Below are 27,387 nucleotides of genomic sequence, written 5' to 3' on the forward strand. Positions count from 1 at the left end.
AATATACCAATGCTTTGCAAATTAGCCAACTGTGTCATCAGCAAAGGCAGCCAACGTGCCAATCCTTTATAATTCTTCTGTAGTACTTTTCTTTCTCGTAGGCAAAATTATCACTTTAACTGCACAAATTATACAGATTTTACACTTGAAGCACTCCATGAACACATACTTACACACCTTGCATTTCATCTACACACCCTTAAGCTAAAAACCCATTCTGTCAAGTCAAAATTCTGCAACCCTATTACATATTCAGTGCATGTACATAGAAGCACTTCTTAATGCCACTAACATGGACAAGATTTTAGGCTGAAGATGCAATCTAAATGACTGTGCAGTATGTACTCCACTTCATGAATAATTAGGAATGAGAACATGATGGCTATAAGAGTATTGGTAGAGCCTGCTTCCATTCTGAATGGAAAGCTGAGTTGTGTGACCATTGGCAAAAACCGACCACGAAGGGACTCGAACCCTCAATCTTCTGATCCGAACTCAGACGCCTTATCCATTAGGCCACGCGGTCATATGTCTTGCTGTGCTTATTTTTATAATGTAGGTTGTATGCAAGGATGGGAAATATGATATTTATAGTTATTTAGGTTTACATCCCATTGTGTTTTTTCAGCTCCTTTCAATTAAAGCACTCTTTTGGAATCTGTATAATGAGAATGTCACCAGTACGATAAGCTTTTGTTTTCTTTTTTGCATTTAAACCTCTTTCTTCATGAGAATAAAGCTCAGTTGTATGCTTTACATAGCTCTGGATATTTCTAGAAGTGGAGAGAAACTAATTTGACAGTAGTAAAAACTGCTCCTTTCTGGATATGCCAATTTACACACGCTCAAAGTTGTATACGTTTCATGAATCCTGACTTGCCCTATTCAAGTAGCTGAAAGCCTGTCACCACCTCTAGAAACAACAGTTACACCAATCCAATTCAAATCATTTTTTCCAAAGGAATATCTTCTGCCGGGTCAAAGTTGCATCTGACAAAGATAGGTGTTTAAAATCTACTTTGTAGTTTCAGAACACCAACATGACTCTGAAGAGTACAGAAGTAAAATGGTACCATTTCAAAGTTCCTAATACCACATAAGCTTCTGAGCGGAAGCATGTAATAAATATATCAATTTTTCTGGAAAAGTAAGAGTGGACATTGGTTTTCACCTCAGATGGGACTCTAACCCACAATCCCTGGCATAGGAGGCCAGTGCCTTATCCATTAGGCCACTGAGGCACAGATAAACACTTGCAGTCTAGAGGCATTATTTAAATGTATTCAATCGTCAAACACTGGTGTCTGCACACAGGACATTTCTCAGTCCTCTCCATAAGTAAACTTCCCATTTTCATCCTCTTCCATCCCCGACTTTAACACTCTGTTTTGTGCTATAATGGAGGCTCTGCATTTCGAGCAAGTGGAGAGAAATTGGAGGAGAACCACTTTCGACTCAACACTTCTTCTTTCCTGGATGCTTTTCTCAATAAACTGGGCTTTGACAGTGGTATCAAGCCGTCCTTGTCTTCAGCAGGACACAGAAACAGGCACCAAGTCTCCTAACCAAGTTCAACTAAACTCTGCAACTTAATAGACCAATGCTTTACAAATTAGCCAACTGTGTCATCAGCAAAGGCAGCCAATGTGCCAATCCTTTATAATTCTTCTGTAGTACTTCTCTTTCTCGTAGGCAAAATTAGCACTTTAACTGCACAAATCATACAGATTTTACACTTGAAGCACTCCATGAACACATACTCACACACCTTGCATTTCATCTACACACCCTTAAGCTAAAAACCTATTCTTTCAAGTCAAAATTCTGCAACCCTATTACATATTCAGTGCGTGTACATAGAAGCACTTCCTAATGCCACTAACATGAACAAGATTTTAGGCTGAAGATGCAATCTAAATGACTGTGCAGTATGTACTCCACTTCATGAATAATTAGGAATGAGAACATGATGGCTATAAGAGTATTGGAAGAGCCTGCTTCCATTCTGAATGGAAATCTGAGTTGTGTGATCATTGGCAAAAACCGACCACGAAGGGACTCGAACCCTCAATCTTCTGATCCGAAGTCAGACGCCTTATCCATTAGGCCTCCCGGTCATATGTCCTGCTGTGCTTATTTTTATAATGTAGGTGGTATGCAAGGATGGGAAATATGATATTGATAGTTATTTAGGTTTACATTCCATTGTGTGTTTTCAGCTCCTTTCAATTAAAGCACTCTTTTTGAATCTATATAATGAAAATGTCACCAGTACGATAAGCTTTTGTTTTCTTTTTTGCATTTAAACCTCTTTCTTCATGAGATTAAAGCTCAGTTGTATGCTTTACATAGCTCTGGATATTTCCAGAAGTGGAGAGAAACTGTTTTGACAGTAGTACAAACTGCTCCTTTCTGGATATGCCAATTTACACACGCTCAAAGGTTGTATGTGTTTCATGAATCCTGACTTGCCCTATTCAAGTAGCTGAAAGCCTGTCAAGTCAAGTCAAGTCAAGTAGAAATTTGTATAGCGCGCTACATACCCAGAGGGTCTCAAGGCGCTTGGGGAGGGGAAGGGAGTTACTTGTCGAATAACCAGGTTTTAAGTTGCTTTCTGAATGCTAGGTGGTTCTGTGTGAGACGTAGGTGGATGGGGAGTGAGTTCCAGGTTTTATCTGCGAGGTAGGAGAAGGATCTACCTCCCATGGTGGTTTTATTGATGCGAGGAGTGGTAGCAAGGGCTTGGTTGGAAGATCGTAGCTGGCGAGGGGGGGTGTAGAAGGAAATTCGTGTGTTGAGGCATTCGGGTCCAAGTTCGTAGAGTGCTTTGTGAGCGTGGGTTAGGAGTCGGAAAGTAATCCTCTTATTGATGGGGAGCCAGTGGAGGTTTTTCAGGTGGCTAGAGATATGGTCTTTGCGTGGGATGTCTAGTATGAGTCTGGCTGATGCATTCTGGATGCGTTGGAGTTTTTTCTGGAGTTTTGCGGTGATACCGGCGTATAGGGTGTTTCCGTAGTCCAGGCGACTTGTAACCAGTGCATGGGTGACTGTCTTTCTAGTTTTGGTGGGGATCCAGCGAAATGTTTTTTTGAGCATGCGGAGGATGTTGAAACATGAAGATGAGACTGCGTTGACTTGTCTGTTCATCGAGAGAGAGGAGTCCAGGATGATGCCCAGGTTTCGTGCGTGGTCCGTCGGGATGGGTGCTTTTCCAAGGGCCTCTGGCCACCAAGAGTCGTCCCAAGCGGCGGGGAAGGTGCCTAAGATAAGGACTTCTGTTTTGTCTGAGTTCAATTTCAGACGGCTGTGCTTCATCCACTCTGCTACTTCTTTCATGCCTTCATGTAAGTTGGTTTTGGCGGTGTTGGGGTCTTTGGTGAGTGATAGGATCAGTTGGGTGTCGTCTGCGTAGGAGATGATGTTGAGGTTGTGTTGGCGAGCGATGGTCGCGAGGGGGCTCATGTATACGTTGAAGAGGGTGGGGCTGAGTGAGGAACCTTGGGGTACGCCGCAGATGACTTCAGTGGCCTTGGAGTTGAATGGTGGGAGGCGGACTCTCTGGGTTCTTCCGGTGAGGAATGAGGTGATCCATTCCAGAGCTTTTCCTTGGATCCCGGTGTTATTGAGGCGCTGTAGGAGAGTGCCATGGCAGACTGTGTCGAAGGCTGCGGAGAGGTCGAGGAGGATGAGGGCGACTGTGTCTCCGTTGTCTAGTAGAGTTCGAATGTCGTCTGTAGCTGCGATGAGAGCGGTCTCCGTGCTGTGTTTGGCTCGGAATTTGCAAAAACAACAGGTGATGGACCGAATGTGGATCAATGTCACACACTCAACCCAGTCCAAAGATCTGGGCCCAAATCCATCGTTTTTTTGCACTCCACACCACCCCGGGTTAGACAATGGCGATATGCAAATCAGCTCTGACCCTGTGCCCCATGGGAACAGTCCAGTCCGAACTACAAAAGCCATGTCCTTCCCAGAACGGAATCAAGCATCCGAGGACCGGACCGGCTTCGAGGTAACACCTCTCATCAGCCCGGCTAGCTTGACTCCAGTGGTGTGGCTCGGAAGCCGGACTGTGAAGAGTCGAGGGATTTGTTGCTTTCGAGGAAGGCAGCGAGCTGGTTGTTGACGGCTTTCTCGATGACTTTGGCCGGGAATGGTAGGAGCGAGATGGGGCGGTAGTTTTTGAGTTCGGTGGGGTCCGCTGTGGGTTTTTTCAGAAGGGCGCTGAGTTCGGCGTGTTTCCAGCTTTCCGGGAAGGTGGTGGAGTTGAGGGAGCAGTCGATGACAATCCTTTATAATTCTTCTGTAGTACTTTACTTTCTCGTAGGCAAAATTAGCACTTTAACTGCACAAATCATACAGATTTTACACTTGAAGCACTACATAAACACATACTTACACACCTTGAATTTCATCTACACACCCTTAAGCTAAAAACCCATTCTGTCAAGTCAAAATTCTGCAACCCTATTACATATTCAGTGCGTGTACATAGAAGCACTTCTTAATGCCACTAACATGAACAAGATTTTAGGCTGAAGATGCAATCTAAATGACTGTGCAGTATGTACTCCACTTCATGAATAATTAGGAATGAGAACATGATGGCTATAAGAGTATTGGAAGAGCCTGCTTCCATTCTGAATGGAAAGCTGAGTTGTGTGACCATTGCCAAAAACCAACCACGAAGGGACTCGAACCCTCAATCTTCTGATCCGAAGTCAGACGCCTTATCCATTAGGCCACGCAGTCATATGTCCTGCTGTGCTTATTTTTATAATGTAGGTGGTATGCAAGGATGGGAAATATGATATTGATAGTTATTTAGGTTTACATCCCATTGTGTGTTTTCAGCTCCTTTCAATTAAAGCACTCTTTTGGAATCTATATAATGAAAATGTCACCAGTACGATAAGCTTTTGTTTTCTTTTTTGCATTTAAACCTCTTTCTTCATGAGATTAAAGCTCAGTTGTATGCTTTACATAGCTCTGGATATTTCCAGAAGTGGGGAGAAACTGTTTTGACAGTAGTACAAACTGCTCCTTTCTGGATATGCCAATTTACACTCGCTCAAAGGTTGTATGTGTTTCATGAATCCTGACTTGCCCTATTCAAGTAGCTGAAAGCCGGTCACCACCTCTAGAAACAACAGTTACACCAATCCAATTCAAATCATTTTTTCCAAAGGAATATCTTCTGCTGGGTCAAAGTTGCATCTGACAAAGATAGGTGTTTAAAAATCTACTTTGTAGTTTGAGAACACCAACATGAGTCCGGAGAGTACAGAAGTAAAATGGTACCATTTCAAAGTTCCTAATACCTCATAAGCTTCTGAGCGGAAGCATGTAATAAATATATCAATTTTTCTGGAAAAGTAAGAGCCGATATTGGTTTTCACCTCAGATGGGACTCAAACCCACAATCCCTGGCTTTGGAGGCCAGTGCCTTATCCATTAGGCCAATGAGGCACAGATAAACACTTGCAGTCTAGAGGCATTATTTAAATGTATTCAATCGTCAAACACTGGTGTCTGCACACAGGACATTTCTCAGTTCTCTCCATAAGTAAACTTCCCATTTTCATCCTCTTCCATCCCCGACTTTAACACTAAGTTCTGTGCTATAATGGAGGCTCTGCATTTCGAGCAAGTGGAGAGAAATTGGAGGAGAACCACTTTCGACTCAACACTTCTTCTTTCCTGGATGCTTTTCTCAATAAACTGGGCTTTGACAGTGGTATCAAGCCGTCCTTGTCTTCAGCAGGACACAGAAACAGGCACCAAGTCTCCTAACCAAGTTCAACCACACTCTGCAACTTAATAGACCAATGCTTTACAAATTAGCCAACTGTGTCATCAGCAAAGGCAGCCAATGTGCCAATCCTTTATAATTCTTCTGTAGTACTTTTCTTTCTCGAAGGCAAAATTAGCACTTTAACTGCACAAATCATACAGATTTTTACACTTGAAGCACTCCATGAACACATACTTACACACCTTGCATTTCATCTACACACCCTTAAGCTAAAAACCCATTCTGTCAAGTCAAAATTCTGCAACCCTATTACATATTCAGTGCGTGTACATAGAAGCACATCTTAATGCCACTAACATGGACAAGATTTTAGGCTGAAGATGCAATCTAAATGCCTGTGCAGTATGTACTCCACTTCATGAATAATTAGGAATGAGAACATGATGGCTATAAGAGTATTGGAAGAGCCTGCTTCCATTCTGAACGGAAAGCTGAGTTGTGTGTCCATTGGCAAAAACCGACCACGAAGGGACTCGAACCCTCAATCTTCTGATCCGAAGTCAGACACCTTATCCATTAGGCCACGCGGTCATATGTTCTGCTGTGCTTATTTTCATAATGTAGGTAGTATGCAAGGATGGGAAATATGATATTGATAGTTATTTAGGTTTACATCCCATTGTGTTTTTTCAGCTCCTTACAATTAAAGCACTCTTTTGGAATCTATATAATGAGAATGTCACAAGTACGATAAGCTTTTGTTTTCTTTTTTGCATTTAAACCTCTTTCTTCATGAGATTAAAGCTCAGTTGTATGCTTTACATAGCTCTGGATATTTCCAGAAGTGGAGAGAAACTGTTTTGACAGTAGTACAAACTGCTCCTTTCTGGATATGCCAATTTACACATGCTCAAAGGTTGTATATGTTTCATGAATCCTGCCTTGCCCTATTCAAGTAGCTGAAAGCCTGTCACCACCTCTAGAAACAACAGTTACACCAATCTAATTCAAATCATTTTTTCCAAAGGAATATCCTCTGCCGGGTCAAAGTTGCATCTGACAAAGATAGGTGTTTAAAAATCTACTTTGTAGTTTCAGAACACCAACATGACCCTGAAGAGTACAGAAGTAAAATGGTACCATTTCAAAGTTCCTAATACCACATAAGCTTCTGAGCGGAAGCATGTAATAAATATATCAATTTTTCTGGAAAAGTAAGAGCTGATATTGGTTTTCACCTCAGATGGCACTCAAACCCACAATCCCTGGCTTTGGAGGCCAGTGCCTTATCCATTAGGCCACTGAGGCACAGATAAACAGTTGCTGTCTAGAGGCATTATTTAAATGTATTCAATCGTCAAACACTGGTGTCTGCACACAGGACATTTCTCAGTTCTCTCCATAATTAAACTTCCCATTTTCATCCTCTTCCATCCCCGACTTTAACACTCTGTTCTGTGCTATAATGGACTCTCTGCATTTCGAGAAAGTGGAGAGAAATTGGAGGAGAACCACTCTCGACTCAACACTTCTTCTTTCCTGGATGCTTTTCTCAATAAACTGGGCTTTGACAGTGGTATCAAGCCGTCCTTGTCTTCAGCAGGACACAGAAACAGGCACCAAGTCTCCTAACCAAGTTCAACCACACTCTGCAACTTAATAGACCAATGCTTCACAAATTAGCCAACTGTGTCATCAGCAAAGGCAGCCAATGTGCCAATCCTTTATAATTCTTCTGTAGTACTTCTCTTTCTCGTAGGCAAAATTAGCACTTTAACTGCACAAATCATACAGATTTTACACTTGAGGCACTCATTGAACACATACTTACACACCTTGCATTTCATCTACACACCCTTAAGCTAAAAACCCATTCTGTCAAGTCAAAATTCTGCAACCCTATTACATATTCCGTGCGTGTACATAGAAGCACTTCTTAATGCCACTAACATGAACAAGATTTTAGGCTGAAGATGCAATCTAAATGACTGTGCAGTATGTACTCCACTTCATGAATAATTAGGAATGAGAATATGATGGCTATAAGAGTATTGGAAGAGCCTGCTTCCATTCTGAACGGAAATCTGAGTTGTGTGACCATTGGCAAAAATGGACCACGAAGGGACTCGAACCCTCAAGCTTCTGATCCGAAGGCAGACGCCTTATCCATTAGGCCACACGGTCATATGTCCTGCTGTGCTTATTTTTATAATGTAGGTGGTATGCAAGGATGGGAAATATGATATTGATAGTTATTTAGGTTTACATCCCATTGTGTTTTTTCAGCTCCTTTCAATTAAAGCACTCTTTTGGACTCTATATAATGAGAATGTCACCAGTACGATAAGCTTTTGTTTTCTTTTTTGCATTTAAACCTCTTTCTTCATGAGATTAAAGCTCAGTTGTATGCTTTACATAGCTCTGGATATTTCCAGAAGTGGAGAGAAACTGTTTTGACAGTAGTGCAAACTGCTCCATTCTAGATATGCCAATTTACACACGCTCAAAGGTTGTATACGTTTCATGAATCCTGCCTTGCCCTATTCAAGTAGCTGAAAGCCTGTCACCACCTCTAGAAACAACAGTTACACCAATCCAATTCAAATCATTTTTTCCAAAGGAATATATTCTGCCGGGTCAAAGTTGCATCTGACAAAGATAGGTGTTTAAAAATCTACTTTGTAGTTTCAGAACACCAACATGACCCTGAAGAGTACAGAAGTAAAATGGTACCATTTCAAAGTTCCTAATACCTCATAAGCTTCTGAGCGGAAGCATGTAATAAATATATAAATGTTTCTGGAAAATTAAGAGTGGATACTGGTTTTCACCTCAGATGGGACTCGAACCCACAATCCCTGGCTTAGGAGGCCAGTGCCTTATCCATTAGGCCACTGAGGAACAGATAAACACTTGCAGTCTAGAGGCATTATTTAAATGTATTCAATCGAAAAACAGTGGTGTCTGCACACAGGACATTTCTCAGTTCTCTCCATAAGTAAACTTCCCATGTTCATCCTCTTCCATCCCCCACTTTAACACTCTGTTCTGTGCTATAATGGAGGCTCTGCATTTCGAGCAAGTGGAGAGAAATTGGAGGAGAACCACTTTCGACTCAACACTTCTTCTTTCCTGGATGCTTTTCTCAATAAACTGGGCTTTGACAGTGGTATCAAGCCGTCCTTGTCTTCAGCAGGACACAGAAACAGGCACCAAGTCTCCTAACCAAGTTCAACCACACTCTGCAACTTATTATACCAATGCTTTACAAATTAGCCAACTGTGTCATCAGCAAAGGCAGCCAATGTGCCAATCCTTTATAATTCTTCTGTAGTACTTTTCTTTCTCGTAGGCAAAATTAGCACTTTAACTGCACAAATCATACAGATTTTACACTTGAAGCACTCCATGAACACATACTTACACACCTTGCATTTCATCTACACACCCTTAAGCTAAAAACCCATTCTGTCAAGTCAAAATTCTGCAACCCTATTACATATTCAGTGCGTGTACATAGAAGCACTTCTTAATGCCACTAACATGAACAAGATTTTAGGCTGAAGATGCAATCTAAATGACTGTGCAGTATGTACTCCACTTCATGAATAATTAGGAATGAGAACATGATGGCTATAAGAGTATTGGAAGAGCCTGCTTCCATTCTGAATAGAAAGCTGAGTTGTGTGACCATTGGCAAAAACCGACCACGAAGGGACTCGAACCCTCAATCTTCTGATCCGAAGTCAGACGCCTTATCCATTAGGCCACGCGGTCATATGACCTGCTGTGCTTATTTTTACAATGTAGGTGGTATGCAAGGATGGGAAATATGATATTTATAGTTCTTTAGGTTTACATCCCATTGTGTGTTTTCAGCTCCTTTCAATTAAAGCACTCTTTTGGAATCTATATAATGAAAATGTCACCAGTACGATAAGCTTTTGTTTTCTTTTTTGCATTTAAATCTCTTTCTTCATGAGATTAAAGCTCAGTTGTATGCTTTACATAGCTCTGGATATTTCCAGAAGTGGAGAGAAACTGTTTTGACAATAGTACAAACTGCTCCTTTCTGGATATGCCAATTTACACACACTCAAAGGTTGTATGTGTTTCATAAATCCTGACTTGCCCTATTCAAGTAGCTGAAAGCCTGTCACCACCTCTAGAAACAACAGTTACACCAATCCAATTCAAATCATTTTTTCCAAAGGAATATCTTCTGCTGGGTCAAAGTTGCATCTGACAAAGATAGGTGTTTAAAAATCTACTTTGTAGTTTCAGAACACCAACATGAGTCCGGAGAGTACAGAAGTAAAATGGTACCATTTCAAAGTTCCTAATACCTCATAAGCTTCTGAGCGGAAGCATGTAATAAATATATACATTTTTCTAGAAAAGTAACAGTGGATATTGGTTTTCACCTCAGATGGGACTCGAACCCACAATCCCTGGATTAGGAGGCCAGTGCCTTAGCCATTAGGTCACTGAGGCACAGATGAACGCTTGCAGTCTTGAGGCATTATTTAAATGTATGCAATCGTCAAACACTGGTGTCTGCACACAGGACATTTCTTAGTTCTCTCCATAAGTAAACTTCCCATTTTCATCCTCTTCCATCCCCGACTTTAACACTCTGTTCTGTGCTATAATGGACTCTCTGCATTTCGAGCAAGTGGAGAGAAATTGGAGGAGAACCACTTTCGACTCAACACTTCTTCTTTCCTGGATGCTTTTCTCAATAAACTGGGCTTTGACAGTGGTATCAAGCCGTCCTTGTCTTCAGCAGGACACAGAAACAGGCACCAAGTCTGCTAACCAAGTTCAACCACACTCTGCAACTTAATAGACCAATGCTTTCCAAATTAGCCAACTGTGTCATCAGCAAAGGCAGCCAATGTGCAAAACCTTTATAATTCTTCTGTAGTACTTTTCTTTCTCGTAGGCAAAATTAGCACTTTAACTGCACAAATCATACAGATTTTACACTTGAAGCACTCCATAAACCCATACTTACACACCTTGCATTTCATCTACACACCCTTAACTAAAAACCCGTTCTGTCAAGTCAAAATTCTGCAACCCTATTACATATTCAGTGCGTGTACATAGAAGCACTTCTTAATGCCACTAACATGAACAAGATTTTAGGCTGAAGATTCAATCTAAATGACTGTGCAGTATGTACTCCACTTCATGAATAATTAGGAATGAGAACATGATGGCTATAAGAGTATTGGAAGAGCCTGCTTCCATTCTGAATGGAAATCTGAGTTGTGTGACCATTGGCAAAAACCGACCACGAAGGGACTCGAACCCTCAATCTTCTGATTCGAAGTCAGACGCCTTATCCATTAGGCCACGCAGTCATATGTCCTGCTGTGCTTATTTTTATAATGTAGGTGGTATGCAAGGATGGGAAATATGATATTGATAGTTATTTAGGTTTACATCCCATTGTGTGTTTTCAGCTCCTTTCAATTAAAGCACTCTTTTGGAATCTATATATTGAAAATGTCACCAGTACGATAAGCTTTTGTTTTCTTTTTTGCATTTAAACCTCTTTCTTAATGAGATTAAAGCTCAGTTGTATGCTTTACATAGCTCTGGATATTTCCAGAAGTGGAGAGAAACTGTTTTGACAGTAGTACAAACTGCTCCTTTCTGGATATGCCAATTTACACACGCTCAAAGGTTGTATACGTTTCATGAATCCTGACTGTGAGAAGGTGGCCTGATATGCAGTGCTCACTATTCTAGTGAACACTATGTATCAGTCCAGCAACCCTTATTGATGATTGGTTGTAAGTCAACCTTATAGACCAGCTATCCTAGTAGCGTGCATACGAGCAGTCTAAGGCTAAAGACTCGAGAGGGCGTGTTAAGCCAGCTGTTTACCACACATATACCCCTTGAATGCCAAGTGAAAGGACACCACACAAGTGTTATGAAAATAAACACGATATTTATTAAGAATCACAACAGCCCTGTACTCTTTATGAGGACAGGGTACTAAGCACAAAACAAAACTCTTACGAAAATACTTAAGTTAGCACAGTATATACAAATGGCCGAGGGGCACGGAAAACCATATACTCTGAAAGTGGAATGCGAAATTACTAGCAGGTAAGTACAGTACTAATAGCCTTTGGAATCGCTAGGACTTGACTATAGAATCTTCAGATTACTTCTAGGAGACCCAGGGGACTCGGGTGCAGAGTGTGCACTCTCACGCGTGATGCGGGACAAAGTCTATGGTAGCTAGTAATGACAAAGTTAGTGTTCTCGGGCGAACCCGACCTGGTAGGAGGAAAACGAAAGTGGATTCTGACCCTTGGATAGTGAGGCTATGCTGGGGCACCGAAATGCCGAAGTTACCTAGCCCAGGGGCTGCAGCTGCATAGGTCTCAAAAGACGTCAGGAATCCTCGTAGACGGACCAGGAGCCTGGAAGAAAGAAGTTGCTGGCAGGCGACCAGTGAAGAAAGTTCGATGGATCCAAGCCTGGATCGAAGGAAGATGACACCTGAAAGCAGAGGGGACCAAGTTCGAGACTACTGGCCGGTAGTCAGGTGGCACCAGGAGGGCACCGGATGGTAGTCACCACGACTAGGTGAGTGGGTGACGCTGTGCTTGCAGATCTCACGGACCAGGAGGCGTTGTCGGCGACCAGGATGGAGGATCGAGCTGTCCCACGATGGATGAAGCTGTCGGCGTCGCTGGACCCAGGATTGGGCAACAAAGCCTTGGCAAATTCAAGCCCACGCGGTGGACTCAAAATGGCGTCTGGAGTGGACCAGGAGGGTCCGGGGTGCCTCTCTTGAAGAAGGAAGCAAGGGCCAGTCTGGAGCAACCAGACCAGCAGCAGTGATGTCGTCGGGCATCGTGAAGAAGGCCACAAGCCAGCCAGCTAGTAGCCACACAGCGCGGTGAGCATGCAAAAGCAGAAGGGCCCCATGCAGATCGTGGAGATGCTGGAGGGCTGATCTTCGGTGCTGGAGCTGCTCAGGGTTGGGGCTTCTCGGACCCCAAAGCACTCACCAGTGGAGCACACGGTGGGCTTGTTGCAAAGAAGTCGTGCAGTCTTGGCGATCGTCGGTCCCTCGAGGTCTCGTCGCACTCACAGTTCTCAGCTTTGCTGTAGAGGTGAGTAGAGGTCAGAGGTGCCAGGGAAGCCGGGTCTCGTCGAGCTGGGCAGTCGGATTCCGGAGGAAGGACTTGCAGCAGACCGCAGTGTTCTTAGGATGGTGCCTGCGGATGCAGGGTGACTACTCCTTAGCCACAAGGGAGAATCTTGAAGAAGGAAATCTTGATGTCCTTTCGCAGAAAGTTGTGTCTTGATTGCAAAGATGATCTAATTTGAACAGGGGGCCCGCTCCCATCTTTATACTAAAAAAGGGGGCTGACCCGGTGACTAGGTCCTGCCTATGGGTGGGACTAGGAGGGGGGTGGTTACACCCCTCTGCCATGCCGGACTTTCCCCAGGCCAGGGGCTGGTGTGCCCCTGGAACTGGTTCTGACCGGCCTATGCGTAGTGAGCACCGGGGTGCCATTCAGCAGTCACCTTCCTGAAAAGCCCTGCCTACCCAGGATACAAAAAACCATGTCTGGGACGGTGCTACTACCGCCCCTGACAGGAAACCCTTTGTCCAGGCTCCCCTCGCTGGAAGGACTCCCAGCTGCAGGGGGTCAGACTCGTGTCTGTGGTGGCAGCATCCATTTTGTGGAGCTGAGGCTTCGTTTAACTTGAACCGGGGTTCACAGTTACATACATGTCGTGTCCCTCTAGAAGGGTGGAATGCTAACCCCGTCGCCAGAATTGGCGAGGGGTTAGTATTCCGATTCGTATGACACCTTACTCGACATGTTTTGATAAAGCAATACCAAAGTTAGCATTTAACCGCGAGGATTATAATGCACTTAAGAGTATATGGTATGCGATATCATGGAACAGCTATTAGGACTTGGTTCCGCAAGCTGCAGACAGGCTCAGCTCATGCCAGAGCACCATCTCACACGATTCCAAGCACTCTGCCTTCAGGATTGTCAAGGCCTGCCATAGGAGTGACTGATAGGAATCGGTGTGTCCATTTTAGGGTTAGGTATAGGTATACTACACCTACAGCAAAGGGTGATTACACAACTTTGCCCCAGCTGTCATGCAGCCAGTTGTGTCAAATGTAGGAGGCCAGCCAGGGGTGGCATAATACATGCTGCAGCCCCTGGCAGCCCTGGGTACACCTATGCCCTGAGTTACAGGGTCTGATAAGGTGGCCCAGTACCAATTGGTAAATGCACCTAGGGTACATGTTGTAATTTAGAGAGAGAACAGCCAGGCTGTGGGTCTGATTGGCAGGCCCACAGCCAGAGAAAGTTGTAAACCAGTGAAACAAAAGCAAAAAATCTGGGTGATCATAGGATTGCAGACCCTACTCTCCTACATGACCCCCCCCCCAAACTTTGGGACAATAAGCTAACCTTGACCAGGTGAGTCTTCTTGTTCTAAGTGGAAATATCTGGAGAGCCCATCGGCATTGCCATGATCAGTACCAGGTCTATGTTCCACTGTAAAGTCCATCCCCTGTAGGGAAATGGACCACCTAAGCAGTTTGGGGTTTTCACCCTTCATCTGATTTAGCCACAAGAGGGGCTTATGGTCGGTCTGAATCTTGAAGTGAGTGCCAAACAAGTATGGCCTCAGCTTCTTCAGGGCCCAAACCACAGCAAAGGCCTCCCTCTCAATAGCTGACCAATTCTTCTCTCTGGGGGTCAGCCTTCTGCTTATAAAAGCAATGGGCTGGTCTTGACCATCAAAATTCAGTTGAGATAGAACAGCTCCCACACCCAACTCAGAACCATCTGTTTGGACAATGAATGGTTTGGAGTAGTCTGGACTCTTAAGGATAGGTGCTGTGCACATGGCCTGCTTTAGGTCATCGAATGCTTTTTGACAGCCTGCTGTCCACTGAACCTTTTTTGGCATTTTCTTACTTGTCAGTTCATTTAATGGAGTCACAATTGATCCATAGTTCCTGACAAACTTTCTGTAGTAACCAGTCAGGCCCAAGAAAGCTCGAACCTGAGTCTGGGTGGTTGGAGGAGCCCAGTCCCTAATTGACTGTATTTTGCTCTCCAGTGGCTGAACCTGGCCTCCACCTACAAGGTGGCCCAGGTATACAACCTGTGTCTGCCCTATCTGGCACTTGGTGGCCTTGATAGTGAGGCCTGCTGCTTGCAGAGCCTCTAACACTTTCCTCAGGTGGACCAGGTGATCCTCCCAGGTGGAGCTAAAGACAGCAATATCATCTAGATATGCTGCACAGAAGTCATCCAGCCCAGTGAGGACTTGATTCACCAACCTTTGGAAGGTGGCAGGTGCATTTTTCAGACCAAAGGGCATTACCACAAATTGATAATGCCCACCAGGGGTTGAAAATGCTGTCTTGGGCTTGGCATCCTCAGCTAACCTGATTTGCCAATACCCAGCTGTCAGGTCAAATGTGCTTAAGTAGTTGGCAGAAGCCAATCTATCTATAAGCTCATCTGCCCTTGGTATTGGGTGGGCATCAGTCTTAGTGACTGCATTGAGACCCCTGTAGTCTACGCAGAACCTCATCTCTCTCTTACCATCCTGGGTGTGAGGTTTTGGCACTAGAACTACTGGACTAGCCCAAGGGCTATCTGAGGGTTCAATGACTCCCAACTCCAACATTTTCTGCACTTCAGTTTTTATGCAGTCTCTAACATGATCAGGCTGCCTGTAGATTTTACTCTTAACTGGCAGGCTGTCACCAGTGTCAACCTCATGGGTACACCAATTGGTCTGACTGGGTGTCAGAGAAAACATATGTCTGAAAGACTGAAGAACCTGTTTACAGTCTTTCTGTTGATGCTCAGAGAGGCTGCCACAAAAGACAACACCATCTACTGACCCATCATCAGGATTCTGAGTGAGCAGGTCTGGGAGAGGGTCACTCTTCCTCCTGTCCCTCATCTATGGCCATGAGCAAGCTCATGTCCTTCCTGTCGACATATGCTTTGAGCCTGTTGACATGGAGCACCCTGTGGGGGCTCCTGGGAGTTCCAAGGTCCACCAGGTAGGTGACCTCTCCCTTTTGCTCAAGAATTGTGTGGGGCCCAGACCATTTGTCTTTGAGTGCTGCTGGGGCCACTGGCTCCAACACCCACACCTTCTGTCCATGCTGGTAAACAGTCAGGACAGCCTTTTGGTCATGCCAAGCTTTTTGAAGTTCTTGACTGGCCTTAAGGTTTTCAGATGCCTTCTCCATATACTCAGCCATCCTGGAGCGGAGACCAAGTACATAGTCCACTATGTTGGTTGCAGGCTTTTTGAGAGGTCTCTCCCATCCTTCCTTCACCAAACGCAGGGGGCCTCTCACAGGATGCCCATACAAAAGTTCAAAAGGGCTGTAACCAACCCCCTTTTGTGGGACCTCTCTGTAAGCAAACAGAAGGCAGGGAATCAGGACATCCCATCTACGCCTGAGCTTTTCAGGTAGTCCATGAATCATCCCTTTTAGGGTCCTGTTGAACCTTTCAACAAGCCCATTGCATTGTGGATGATAGGGTGTAGTGAATTTGTAATTGACACCACACTCCTTCCACATAGCAGTTAAGTAGCTTGACATGAAGTTTGCACCTCTGTCAGAGACAACCTCCTTAGGGAAGCCCACTCTGGAGAACACTCCAACTAGGGCCCTTGCCACCACAGGTGCTGTGGTGGTCCTAAGTGGAATAGCTTCAGAATACCTGGTGGCATGATCCACTACCACCAGTATAAACGTGTGCCCTGATGCTGTCTGGGGTTCCATTGGACCAACAATGTCAATCCCCACTCTTTCAAAGGGCACCCCCACCACAGGCATTGGTATAAGGGGGGCCTTTGTTGTGCCACCTGACTTACCACTGGCTTGGCAAGTGACACAGGAGCGACAAAACTCCTTGGTATCCTCATTCATGTGAGGCCAGTGAAAGTGTGAGACAAGCCTGTCCCAAGTCTTTGTCTGGCCTAAGTGACCTGCTAAGGGAATCTCATGGGCCAAGGTAAGGAGGAAACCTCTCTGAGACAAGGGTACAACCAGCCTCCTGGTCATGCCAGGCTTGGGGTCTCTTGACTCAGTGTACAGGAGTCCATCTTCCCAGTATACCTTATGGGTACCTGTGGCGTTCCCAGCAGCCTCAGCAGCAGCCTGCTGTCTAAGGGGTTCAAGAGAAGGGCAGTCTAACTGGTCCCTCCCCAGGTCTTCCCTTGAGGGTCCCCCTGAACCCAAGAATTCAACTTGATCAAGTTCAAACTCTCTAGGCTCAGTTTCCCTCAATTCCTGTAGGTCAGCCTCCTGTGAGACTTGATCCACAACCTGGGGCAAGGGGGAAGGCACAGCCTTAACCCTACTGCTCTTTTTCTTGGGAGGTGTCTGGTCTATTGTTCCAGGATCCAGCACCTGTTCAGTGGGGCATTTCCTGACCTGTGACCTAGTCACAGCAAACACATGTGCTGGCAAGCCTAACATTTCCATGTGAGTCCTCTGCTCCACTTCTGACCATTGTGATGACTCCAAATCATTGCCCAACAAACAATCCACTGGGAGGTCTGAACTAACTACAACCTTCTTTTGGCCAGTTACCCCTCCCCAGGAGAAAGCTACAATTGCCATACTGTGATTGGTAGTGACATTGCTTGCATTGGTCACCAGGAATTCTGTACCTGGCATGATCTGTCCAGGGTCCACAAAGTTAGGTGTCACCATTGTGACACTGGCACAAGTGTCCCTATAGGCCTGAGCCATTTTTCCATTAATGAAAGGTGTCTGTCTGTATTTGCCCAAAGTATTGGGACTTATATCAGGGGACATATCCACATCCCCTGTACAAACAAGGACAGCCTGAGTGAGTGTACCAACTAAGTTGTCACACCCCTCAGAACCCAGGGTTAACCCTACTAAACCCTTGGGAGGTGCACTACCACTGCTGACTGTACTAGGGGGCACAGGTGCCTTAGGGGCTGCAGTGGCAGGAGTCTGCCCTCCTCCTTTCTTGGTGCACTCACTAAACCAGTGAGTTTTACTTTTGCAGTATTGGCACCACCTTTTAGATTGGCTTTTTGGTTTTTCTTCTTCTGGGGAGCCTGACCTCCACCCTCTTTGGGTTGTTGGGGACCTGTCGAAGACTTCTGGTCATTTTGTTCCCCCTTAGAATCTTTACCCTTCTGGTCTGCTTTCTTCTGACCACCTTGATTCTGGCCCTGGTTCTGTTTAACTCTTGTTCTGACCCATCTGTCTGCCTTCTTTCCCAATTCTTGGGGAGAGGTCAGATCTGAGTCAACAAGATGCTGATGCAACAACTGGTTCTGACAATTGTTTAAAATTTGTTCTCTCATGATCAAATTGTACAATCCTGTATAATCAGTAACCTTACTGCCCAGCAACCAGCCCTCCAAAGCCTTAGTGGCACAATCTACAAAGTCAGCCCAATCTTGAGACTGAGTTTTCTGGGTATCCCTGAACAGCAACCTGTACTGCTCAGTGGTTAGGCCAAACCCATCAATCAGTGTATTTTCAAGATTTGGTAATTGTTAGCATCCTCCACTCTAGTAGTGAGGAGCTTGTCTCTTCCTTTACCTTCAAAGGAGAGCCACAAGATAGCTGCCCACTGACTCTGGGGAACACCCTGCACAGTGCAGGCCCTCTCCAAAGCAGTAATCCATTTGTGGATGTCATCCCCTTCTTTAAAGGGGGGCACTATCTTACCCAGGTGTTTTGTATCAAAACTCCTTTCCCTATTGCTAGGTACAATGCTGCCACCAGTGGGGACGACCCCACTTAACTGTTGCTCTCTAGCAAAGGCAAGCCTCTCTTTGGCCAGGGCAAGTTCTTCCCTTTCAATCCTCAGATTGGCTGCCCTTTCTTTAGCTTCATACACTCTCCTCTGAGGGGAAGTCATCCCTCTTTGAGAAGAGTTGTGAGAGCCATTGGTTTGAAGGTATCTGCCAGAGCCTCTTGATAGAGATCTGGCTCGTCCATTCCCAATGTTAAGCTGACCTGATAGTGGCCCCAGGGTTCCCCCAGTACCAATGTCATATCTGCTTAAGTTGGACCTGGTTAGTCTGCTGACTTCTACCTGTCCCTTGTCTGCCTCATCCCCAGAGGGCTCCTCATCCTCCTCCCCCTCTTCAGTCTCAGCTGAGAGGTGGATTAGGTCAGGGTCTCCTCTGGTTCCCTCAAGGGGAGGCATGTTCCCATCTGGATTAGAAGAGCTAAGAAGTTTCTCAGCTTTTCTGGCATCATAAGTCTCTAAGAGACCAATCAGAAAGGAAGTTGTGGGGTTAGACCCCTGCTTCATCTTCCTAGAGGTACACACTTGTTGTAACTCATGGAAGCTAAGCACAGTATATCTGGAAGGGAGGACCTGTGGAGGGTCCACTGACACAAGGGGAGACTCAGAGTTTCCTCCTTTGTCTGACATACTGTTTCTAGTGTGGTGTAAGTGATGCACCTACCTACACTATGTGTTTACCTACTGATCCCTTGCTAAGAGTTGCAGCCAAGGTGTGCTAAGCCTTGAGGAGCTGCAACAGCTGGTTCAGTAGAACTCAGAGTATTCTAAGCTTAGTTATATGTACTAACAGTACTTATGTGATCTTTCAACAAGATATTCTTAGGATACGTGTGGTAAAACAACAGCAAGCTCAAATCCCAACCGCTGCTCACCAATGTGAGAAGGTGGCCTGATATGCAGTGCTCACTATTCTAGTGAACACTATGTATCAGTCCAGCAACCCTTATTGATGATTGGTTGTAAGTCAACCTTATAGACCAGCTATCCTAGTAGCGTGAAGACTCGAGAGGGCGTGTTAAGCCAGCTGTTTACCACACATATACCCCTTGAATGCCAAGTGAAAGGACACCACACAAGTGTTATGAAAATAAACACGATATTTATTAAGAATCACAACAGCCCTGTACTCTTTATGAGGACAGGGTACTAAGCACAAAACAAAACTCTTACAAAAATACTTAAGTTAGCACAGTATATACAAATGCCCGAGGGGCACGGAAAACCATATACTCTGAAATTGGAATGCGAAATTACTAGCAGGTAAGTACAGTACTAATAGCCTTTGGAATCGCTAGGACTTGACTATAGAATCTTCAGATTACTTCTAGGAGACCCAGGGGACTCGGGTGCAGAGTGTGCACTCTCACGCGTGATGCGGGACAAAGTCTATAGTAGCAAGTAATGCCAAAGTTAGTGTTCTCGGGCGAACCCGACCTGGTAGGAGGAAAACGAAAGTGGATTCTGACCCTTGGATAGTGAGGCTATGCTGGGGCACCGAAATGCCGAAGTTACCTAGCCCAGGGGCTGCAGCTGCATAGGTCTCAAAAGACGTCGGGAATCCTCGTAGACGGACCAGGAGCCTGGAAGAAAGAAGTTGCTGGCAGGCGACCAGTGAAGAAAGTTCGATGGATCAAAGCCTGGATCGAAGGAAGATGACATCTGAAAGCAGAGGGGACCAAGTTCGAGACTACTGGCCAGTAGTCAGGTGGCACCAGGAGGGCACCGGATGGTAGTCACCTCGACTAGGTGAGTGGGTGACGCTGTGCTTGCAGATCTCACGGACCAGGAGGCGTTGTCGGCAACCAGGATGGAGGAGCGAGCTGTGCCACGATGGATGAAGCTGTTGGCGTCGCTGGACCCAGGATTGGGCAACAAAGCCTTGGCAAATTCAAGCCCACGCGGTGGACTCAAAATGGCGTCTGGAGTGGACCAGGAGGGTCCGGGGTGCCTCTCTTGAAGAAGGAAGCAAGGGCCAGTCTGGAGCAACCAGACCAGCAGCAGTGATGTCGTCGTGCATCGTGAAGAAGGCCACAAGCCAGCCGGCTAGTAGCCACACAGCGCGGTGAGCACGCAAAAGTAGAAGGGCCCCACGCAGATCGTGGAGATGCTGGAGGGCTGATCTTCGGTGCTGGAGCTGCTCAGGGTTGGGGCTTCTCGGACTCCAAAGCACTCACCAGTGGAGCACACGGTGGGCTTGTTGCAAAGAAGTCGTGCAGTCTTGGCGATCGTCGGTCCCTCGAGGTCTTGTCGCACTCACAGTTCTCAGCTTTGCTGTAGAGGTGAGTAGAGGTCAGAGGTGCCAGGGAAGCTGGGTCTCGTCGAGCAGGGCAGTCGGATTCCGGAGGAAGGACTTGCAGCAGACCACAGTGTTCTTAGGATGATGCCTGCGGATGCAGGGTGACTACTCCTTAGCCACAAGGGAGAATCTTGAAGAAGGAAATCTTGATGTCCTTTCGCAGAAAGTCGTGTCTTGATTCCAAAGATGATCTAATTTGAACAGGGGGCCCGCTCCCATCTTTATACTAAAAAAGGGGGCTGACCCAGTGACTAGGTCCTGCCTATGGGTGGGACTAGGAGGGGGTGGTTACACCCCTCTGCCATGCCGGACTTTCCCCAGGCCAGGGGCTGGTGTGCCCCTGGAACTGGTTCTGACCGGCCTATGCATAGTGAGCACCGGGGTGCCACTCAGCAGGCACCTTCCTGAAAAGCCCTGCCTACCCAGGATACACAAAACCATGTCTGGGACGGTGCTAGCACCGCCCCTGACAGGAAACCCTTTGTCCAGGCTCCCCTCGCTGGAAGGACTCCCAGCTGCAGGGGGTCAGACTCGTGTCTGTGGTGGCAGCATCCATTTTGTGGAGCTGAGGCTTCGTTTAACTTTAACCGGGGTTCACAGTTACATACATGTCGTGTCCCTCTAGAAGGGTGGAATGCTAACCCCGTCGCCAGAATTGGCGAGGGGTTAGTATTCCAATTCGTATGACACCTTACTCGACATGTTTTGATAAAGCAATACCAAAGTTAGCATTTAACCGCGAGGATTATAATGCACTTAAGAGTATATGGTATGCGATATCATGGAACAGCTATTAGGACTTGGTTCCGCAAGCTGAAGACAGGCTCAGCTCATGCCAGAGCACCATCTCACACGATTCCAAGCACTCTGCCTTCAGGATTGTCAAGGCCTGCCATAGGAGTGACTGATAGGAATCGGTGTGTCCATTTTAGGGTTAGGTATAGGTATACTACACCTACAGCAAAGGGTGATTACACGACTTTGCCCCAGCTGTCATGCAGCCAGTTGTGTCAAATTTAGGAGGCCAGCCAGGGGTGGCATAATACATGCTGCAGCCCCTGGCAGCCCTGGGTACACCTATGCCCTGAGTTACAGGGTCTGATAAGGTGGCCCAGTACCAATTGGTAAATGCACCTAGGGTACATGTTGTAATTTAGAGAGAGAACAGCCAGGCTGTGGGTCTGATTGGCAGGCCCACAGCCAGAGAAAGTCGTAAACCAGTGAAACAAAAGAAAAAAAATCTGGGTGATCATAGGATTGCAGACCCTACTCTCCTACACTGACTTGCCCTATTCAAGTAGCTGAAAGCCTGTCACCACCTCTAGAAACAACAGTTACACCAATCCAATTCAAATCATTTTTTCCAAAGGAATATCTTCTGCTGGGTCAAAGTTGCATCTGACAAAGATAGGTGTTTAAAAATCTACTTTGTAGTTTCAGAACACCAACATGACCCTGAAGAGTACAGAAGTAAAATGGTACCATTTCAAAGTTCCTAATACCTCATAAGCTTCTGAGCGGAAGCATGTTATAAATATATAAATTTTTCTTGAAAAGTAAGAGCAGATATTGGTTTTCACCTCAGATGGGACTCGAACCCACAATCCCTGGCTTAGGAGGCCAGTGCCTTACCAATTAGGCCACTGAGGCACAGATAAACAGATGCAGTCTAGAGGCATTATTTAAATGTATTCAATCGTCAAACACTGGTGTCTGCACACAGGACATTTCTCAGTTCTCTCCATAAGTAAACTTCCCATTTTCAATCTCTTCCATCCCCGACTTTAACACTCTGTTCTGTGCTATAATGGAGGCTCTGCATTTCGAGCAAGTGGAGAGAAATTGAGGAGAACCACTTTCGACTCAACACTTCTTCTTTCCTGGATGCTTTTCTCAATAAACTGGGCTTTGACAGTGGTATCAAGCCTTCCTTGTCTTCAGCAGGACACAGAAACAGGCACCAAGTCTCCTAACCAAGTTCAACCACACTCTGCAACTTAATATACCAATGCTTTACAAATTAGCCAACTGTGTCATCAGCAAAGGCAGCCAATGTGCCAATCCTTTATAATTCTTCTGTAGTACTTTTCTTTCTCGTAGGCAAAATTAGCACTTTAACTGCACAAATCATACAGATTTTACACTTGAAGCACTCCATGAACACATACTTATACACCTTGCATTTCATCTACACACCCTTAAGCCAAAAACCCATTCTGTCAAGTCAAAATTCTTCAACCCTATTACATATTCAGTGCGTGTACATAGAAGCACTTCTTAATGCCACTAACATGAACAAGATTTTAGGCTGAAGATGCAATCTAAATGACTGTGCAGTATGTACTCCACTTCATGAATAATTAGGAATGAGAACATGATGGCTATATGAGTATTGGAAGAGCCTGCTTCCATTCTGAATGGAAAGCTGAGTTGTGTGACCATTGGCAAAAACCGACCACGAAGGGACTCGAACCCTCAGTCTTCTGATTCGAAGTCAGACGCCTTATCCATTAGGCCACGCGGTCATATGTCCTGCTGTGCTTAATTTTATAATGTAGGTGGTATGCAAGAATGGGAAATATGATATTTATAGTTATTTAGGTTTACATCCCATTGTGTGTTTTCAGCTCTTTTCAATTAAAGCACTCTTTTGGAATCTATATAATGAAAATGTCACCAGTACGATAAGCTTTTGTTTTCTTTTTTGCATTTAAACCTCTTTCTTCATGAGAATAAAGCTCAGTTGCATGCTTTACATAGCTCTGGATATTTCTAGAGGTGGAGAGAAACTGTTTTGACAGTAGTACATCTGCTCCTTTCTGGATATGTCAATTTACACACGCTCAAAGGTTGTATACGTTTCATGAATCCTGACTTGCCCTATTCAAGTAGCTGAAAGCCTGTCATCACCTCTAGAAACAACAGTTACACCAATCCAATTCAAATCATTTTTTCCAAAGGAATATCTTCTGCCGGGTCAAAGTTGCATGTGACAAAGATAGGTGTTTAAAAATCTACTTTGTAGTTTCAGAACACCAACATGACTCTGAAGAGTACAGAAGTAAAATGGTACCATTTCAAAGTTCCTAATACCACATAAGCTTCTGAGCGGAAGCATGTAATAAATATATCAATTTTTCTGGAAAAGTAAGAGTGGATATTGGTTTTCACCTCAAATGGGACTCGAACCCACAATCCCTGGCTTAGAAATGAAATGAAATGAAATTTGGGTTTTCTATAGCGCATGGCTGCCCGTGAGCGTCCCAGCGCTGAAGATTGCAGAGACTCTGGGGGAGAAGGCCGGTGGTAGGGAGGAAAGTTATAAAGGAAAAAGATGCGTTTTAAGAAGCTTCCTGAATTTCATGTGATTAGTTTCAGAACGGAGATAAGATGGCAAAGCATTCCAGATGGTAGCCGCTGTGACCGAGAAGCGACGTCCTCCCGTTCGGGCTTTTTTGATTTTATGGACCGTGGCCAAATGATGTTGTGCTGAGCGTAGGGGCCTGTTGGGTGTATATGGGAAGATCATTGCTTTCAGCATTGAAGGCCCTTGGTTTTGCATAGCTTTGTGAGTGGTACACAGGGCCTTAAACTTGACCCTTTCGCGGATCGGCAGCCAATGTAGTGCCTTGAGGGCAGGTTTGGCTGAAGCTCTACGGGAGGTCCCCGTGAGGATCCTAGCCTCAGCATTCTGTGTTCTTTGAAGGATGTTAATCGTAGATTCTGGGGCCGCCAAAAAGAGGGCATTGCAATAGTCCAGTCTTGATAAGACTAGACCTTGTATTAGCAATTTCTGTGAGGGACCCGGAAGTAGTGGGAGGATCTTTCTGGTGGATCGCAGTAACCCCACACATGTGCCAGCTGTTTTTTTTGCTTGCGTTTTCAGGGATAGGTATTGTTCAAGGCTTAGGAGGCCAGTGCTTTATCCATTAGGCCACTGAGGCACAGATAAACACTTGCAGTCTAGAGGCATTATTTAAATGTATTCAATCGTCAAACACTGGTGTCTGCACACAGGACATTTCTCAGTTCTCTCCATAAGTAAACTTCCCATTTTCATCCTCTTCCATCCCGACTTTAACACTCTGTTCTGTGCTATAATGGACTCTCTGCATTTCGAGCAAGTGGAGAGAAATTGGAGGAGAACCACTCTCGACTCAACACTTCTTCTTTCCTGGATGCTTTTCTCAATAAACTGGGCTTTGACAGTGGTATCAAGCCGTCCTTGTCTTCAGCAGGACACAGAAACAGGCACCAAGTCTCCTAACCAAGTTCAACCACACTCTGCAACTTAATAGACCAATGCTTCACAAATTAGCCAACTGTGTCATCAGCAAAGGCAGCCAATGTGCCAATCCTTTATAATTCTTCTGTAGTACTTTTCTTTCTTGTAGGCAAAATTAGCACTTTAACTGCACAAATCATACAGATTTTACACTTGAAGCACTCCATGAACACATACTTACACACCTTGCATTTCATCTACACACCCTTAAGCTAAAAACCCATTCTGTCAAGTCAAAATTCTGCAACCCTATTACATATTCCGTGCGTGTACATAGAAGCACTTCTTAATGCCACTAACATGAACAAGATTTTAGGCTGAAGATGCAATCTAAATGACTGTGCAGTATGTACTCCACTTCATGAATAATTAGGAATGAGAACATGATGGCTATAAGAGTATTGGAAGAGCCTGCTTCCATTCTGAACGGAAATCTGAGTTGTGTGACCATTGGCAAAAACCGACCACGAAGGGACTCGAACCCTCAATCTTCTGATCCGAAGTCAGATGCCTTATCCATTAGGCCACGCGGTCATATGTCCAGCTGTGCTTATTTGTATAATGTAGGTGGTATGCAAGGATGGGAAATATGATATTGATAGTTATTTAGGTTTACATCCCATTGTGTTTTTTTCAGCTCCTTTCAATTAAAGCACTCTTTTGGAATCTATATAATGAGAATGTCACCAGTACGATAAGCTTTTGTTTTCTTTTTTGCATTTAAACCTCTTTCTTCATGAGATTAAAGCTCAGTTGTATGCTTTACATAGCTCTGGATATTTCCAGAAGTGGAGAGAAACTGTTTTGACAGTAGTACAAACTGCTCCTTTCTGGATATGCCAATTTACACACGCTCAAAGGTTGTATACGTTTCATGAATCCTGCCTTGCCCTATTCAAGTAGCTGAAAGCCTGTCACCACCTCTAGAAACAACAGTTACACCAATCCAATTCAAATCATTTTTTCCAAAGGAATATCTTCTGCCGGGTCAAAGTTGCATCTGACAAAGATAGGTGTTTAAAAATCTACTTTGTAGTTTCAGAACACCAACATGACCCTGAAGAGTACAGAAGTAAAATGGTACCATTTCAAAGTTCCTAATACCTCATAAGCTTCTGAGCGGAAGCATGTTATAAATATATAAATTTTTCTTGAAAAGTAAGAGCAGATATCGGTTTTCACCTCAGATGGGACTCGAACCCACAATCCCTGGCTTAGGAGGCAAGTGCCTTACCCATTAGGCCACTGAGGCACAGATAAACAGTTGCAGTCTAGAGGCATTATTTAAATGTATTCAATCGTCAAACACTGGTGTCTGCACACAGGACATTTCTCAGTTCTCTCCATAAGTAAACTTCCCATTTTCATCCTCTTCCATCCCCGACTTTAACACTCTGTTCTGTGCTATAATGGAGGCTCTGCATTTCAAGCAAGTGGAGAGAAATCGGAGGAGAACCACTTTCGACTCAACACTTCTTCTTTCCTGGATGCTTTTCTCAATAAACTGGGCTTTGACAGTGGTATCAAGCCGTCCTTGTCTTCAGCAGGACACAGAAACAGGCACCAAGTCTCCTAACCAAGTTCAACCACACTCTGCAACTTAATATACCAATGCTTTACAAATTAGCCAACTGTGTCATCAGCAAAGGCAGCCAATGTGCCAATCCTTTATAATTCTTCTGTAGTACTTCTCTTTCTCGTAGGCAAAATTAGCACTTTAACTGCACAAATCATACAGATTTTACACTTGAAGCACTCCATGAACACATACTTATACACCTTGCATTTCATCTACACACCCTTAAGCCAAAAACCCATTCTGTCAAGTCAAAATTCTGCAACCCTATTACATATTCCGTGCGTGTACATAGAAGCACTTCTTAATTCCACTAACATGAACAAGATTTTAGGCTGAAGATGCAATCTAAATGACTGTGCAGTATGTACTCCACTTCATGAATAATTAAGAATGAGAACATGATGGCTATATGAGTATTGGAAGAGCCTGCTTCCATTCTGAACGGAAAGCTGAGTTGTGTGACCATTGGCAAAAACCGACCACGAAGGGACTCGAACCCTCAATCTTCTGATCCAAAGTCAGACGCCTTATCCATTAGGCCACGCGGTCATATGTCCAGCTGTGCTTATTTTTATAATGTAGGTGGTATGCAAGAATGGGAAATATGATATTGAT

General features: G+C 44.8%; 12 non-coding genes across 12 annotated transcripts; all 12 read right to left on the reverse strand.

Annotated features, from left to right (window-relative positions):
• Positions 1-453: 453 nt before the first annotated feature.
• On the reverse strand, positions 454-526 carry TRNAR-UCG (transfer RNA arginine (anticodon UCG)). Its single transcript has one exon. It is a non-coding gene; the product is annotated as a tRNA-Arg (tRNA).
• Positions 527-1,168: 642 nt separating this feature from the next.
• Positions 1,169-1,241, reverse strand: TRNAR-CCU (transfer RNA arginine (anticodon CCU)). The gene has a single exon. It is a non-coding gene; the product is annotated as a tRNA-Arg (tRNA).
• A 3,441-nt stretch (positions 1,242-4,682) lies between these two features.
• Positions 4,683-4,755, reverse strand: TRNAR-UCG (transfer RNA arginine (anticodon UCG)). The gene has a single exon. It is a non-coding gene; the product is annotated as a tRNA-Arg (tRNA).
• Positions 4,756-6,276: 1,521 nt separating this feature from the next.
• TRNAR-UCG (transfer RNA arginine (anticodon UCG)) lies at positions 6,277-6,349 on the reverse strand. Its single transcript has one exon. It is a non-coding gene; the product is annotated as a tRNA-Arg (tRNA).
• Positions 6,350-8,584: 2,235 nt separating this feature from the next.
• On the reverse strand, positions 8,585-8,659 carry TRNAR-CCU (transfer RNA arginine (anticodon CCU)). The gene has a single exon. It is a non-coding gene; the product is annotated as a tRNA-Arg (tRNA).
• Positions 8,660-9,462: 803 nt separating this feature from the next.
• On the reverse strand, positions 9,463-9,535 carry TRNAR-UCG (transfer RNA arginine (anticodon UCG)). The gene has a single exon. It is a non-coding gene; the product is annotated as a tRNA-Arg (tRNA).
• A 1,519-nt stretch (positions 9,536-11,054) lies between these two features.
• On the reverse strand, positions 11,055-11,127 carry TRNAR-UCG (transfer RNA arginine (anticodon UCG)). Its single transcript has one exon. It is a non-coding gene; the product is annotated as a tRNA-Arg (tRNA).
• Positions 11,128-22,485: 11,358 nt separating this feature from the next.
• TRNAR-CCU (transfer RNA arginine (anticodon CCU)) lies at positions 22,486-22,558 on the reverse strand. Its single transcript has one exon. It is a non-coding gene; the product is annotated as a tRNA-Arg (tRNA).
• Positions 22,559-23,360: 802 nt separating this feature from the next.
• Positions 23,361-23,433, reverse strand: TRNAR-UCG (transfer RNA arginine (anticodon UCG)). Its single transcript has one exon. It is a non-coding gene; the product is annotated as a tRNA-Arg (tRNA).
• A 2,221-nt stretch (positions 23,434-25,654) lies between these two features.
• On the reverse strand, positions 25,655-25,727 carry TRNAR-UCG (transfer RNA arginine (anticodon UCG)). Its single transcript has one exon. It is a non-coding gene; the product is annotated as a tRNA-Arg (tRNA).
• A 645-nt stretch (positions 25,728-26,372) lies between these two features.
• Positions 26,373-26,445, reverse strand: TRNAR-CCU (transfer RNA arginine (anticodon CCU)). The gene has a single exon. It is a non-coding gene; the product is annotated as a tRNA-Arg (tRNA).
• Positions 26,446-27,248: 803 nt separating this feature from the next.
• On the reverse strand, positions 27,249-27,321 carry TRNAQ-UUG (transfer RNA glutamine (anticodon UUG)). The gene has a single exon. It is a non-coding gene; the product is annotated as a tRNA-Gln (tRNA).
• Between the last annotated feature and the right edge of the window lie 66 nt (positions 27,322-27,387).

Source organism: Lissotriton vulgaris, chromosome 5 (assembly GCF_964263255.1).
Source record: "Lissotriton vulgaris chromosome 5, aLisVul1.2, whole genome shotgun sequence".
NCBI classification, from domain to species: Eukaryota; Metazoa; Chordata; class Amphibia; order Caudata; family Salamandridae; genus Lissotriton; species Lissotriton vulgaris.